This window comes from Pelobates fuscus, chromosome 2, assembly GCF_036172605.1.
Source record: "Pelobates fuscus isolate aPelFus1 chromosome 2, aPelFus1.pri, whole genome shotgun sequence".
Taxonomy (NCBI): domain Eukaryota; kingdom Metazoa; phylum Chordata; class Amphibia; order Anura; family Pelobatidae; genus Pelobates; species Pelobates fuscus.
Window position 1 is genome coordinate 233960380 of NC_086318.1, and position 2192 is coordinate 233962571.

The window sequence follows — 2192 nt, forward strand, 5'->3', positions numbered from 1 at the left end:
GGGGCGGACAGAGAACCCTCAGGGCCCCCGGGCAAAATAAATCAAGGGCCCCCTTACAGGCCCCACCCATACTCCGCAGCAAGCGCCACCCATGTCCTGCCTCCATGCACCGCCTCCAGCCACACCCTACACAATCTTTAGACACAAGGAACAAAAGTGCAATAATCCCTTCGAGGCCCCAGTAGAGACTACAATTGAGGGCTAATGGGCCATGGAAGGGGGTCTTTCTAGCAGAGGCTATCTCAGTGTCCTTTAGAGAGTGTGTTAGAAAGAATCCCCTCCAGGCCCTATTAGAGACTACAATGGAGTCTAATAGGCTTGGAAGGGGGTCTTTCTAACAGAGGCCATCTCAGTGTCCCTGCTGGAAACAGTTGCCTCCAGGCCCCAGTAGAGATTACAATTGAGGACTAACGGGCCATGGAGGGGGGGAGCATTCTAGCAGAGGCTATCTCAGTGTCCTTTAGAGAGTGTGTTAGAAAGAATTTCCTCCAGGTCCCATTAGAGACTACAATGGAGTCTAATGGGGCCTGGAGGGGGGTCTCTCCAACACTCTGGTTCCTATTCACAATATAGCAACACAACATAGCTCGCTGATACCTAGGCCAAGTTGGCTCCTCTTACCTTAATTACTGTTGCTGGCTGGCAGTCTGTGGGCTTGCTGGAAGGCTGTGGGCTTACTGGCTGCGGCTGGCAGGCTGTGGGCTTGCTGGCTACTGCCGGCAGGCTGTGGGCTTGCTGGCTGCGGCTGGCAGGCTGTTGGCTACTGCCGGCAGGCTGTGGGCTTGCTGGCTGCGGCTGGCAGGCTGTTGGCTTGCTGGCTGCGGCTGGCAGGCTGTGGCTTGCTGGCTGCGGTTGGCAGGCTGTGGGCTTGCTGGCTGTAAGCCTAACTGGTGGCCTGTGGGCTGGCTGGCTACTGGCCAGCCTGTGGGCTGGCTGGCCGGCCTGTGGGCTGGCTGGCTGGCTTGTGGGCTGGCTGGCTTGCTTGTTACTAGGGCACTTGTAGATTATTTAAAGAAATAATCCATGCACAATAACCACTACTGCTCTGTGTAGTCGTTATGGTGCCAGGAGGGCCGGGCCCCCCTTTCAGAGTAAGTAGTCAAACCGTTTAAGAACAGTTTGACAACTTACCTGGGGTCTGCTGGGATATGAGGCTGTAGTAGGGTATAGGAGCAGTGGTGCAATGTGTAAGGGGTGCAGTGTGTGTGAAAGGTTCAGTGTGTGTGAGGGGGTGTAGTGTGTGAATGTGTAGGGTGTGTGGGGCAATGTGTGTATGAGGGGGCTGTGTATGTGTGTGGCAATGTTAGTATGGGGGCTGTGTGTGTATGGGTGGGCAGTGTATGTGTGTGTGTGTGTGAGGCAATGTGTGTAAATGTGTATGGTGTGTGTGGTTGTATGGGGGGCAGTGTGTGAATGTGTATGGTGTGTGGGGGCAGTGTGTTTATGGGGCTAGAGTTCACTCTCACCACTGCGACCACCAGGAATCCCTGGTGGTCACAGTGTTGAGAGTGAACTCTAGCCCGTAGCTCCAGGGCTAGAGTTTACTCTCGCAAGAGCCGTAACGTTGCCGTGGTAACCGCGGCAACGATCTGTGCTCGCGCAAGAAGGACCCAGAGGAACTGAAGACTGAGCTCCCGGGTCCTCTCTTCCTCCCTCCCCTGCAGGCTGCCTGCACGGTGCCTGTGGACAGGGGAGGGGGCAATTGCCCTCCTCTTACTCCCCCTTCCCCCTCTTCTTACTCCCCCTCACTCTCTTCTGACCCCCCTTCTTACTCTCCCCCTCTTCTTACTCCCCCCTCCCCTTCTTCTTACTCCCACCTCTTCTTACTCCTCCCTCTTCTTACTCCCCCCTCCCCTCTCTTCTTACCCCCTCCCCTCTCTTCTTACTCCCCCCTACCCCCTCTTCTTACTCCCCTCCCCCTCTTCTTACTCCCTCCTACCCCCTCTTCTTACTCCCCTCCCCTCTCTTCTTACCCCCTCCCCTCTCTTCTTACTCCCCCCTACCCCCTCTTCTTACTCCCCTCCCCCTCTTCTTACTCCCCCCTACCCCCTCTTCTTACTCCCCCCTCTTCTTACTCCCCCTTCCTCTTTTTACTCCCCCTCCCCCTCCTTAGTCCTCCCCCTCTTCTTACCCCCTTCTTACTCCCCCCTCTCTTCTTACTCCCCCTTCCTCTCTCTTCTTACCCCCTCCCT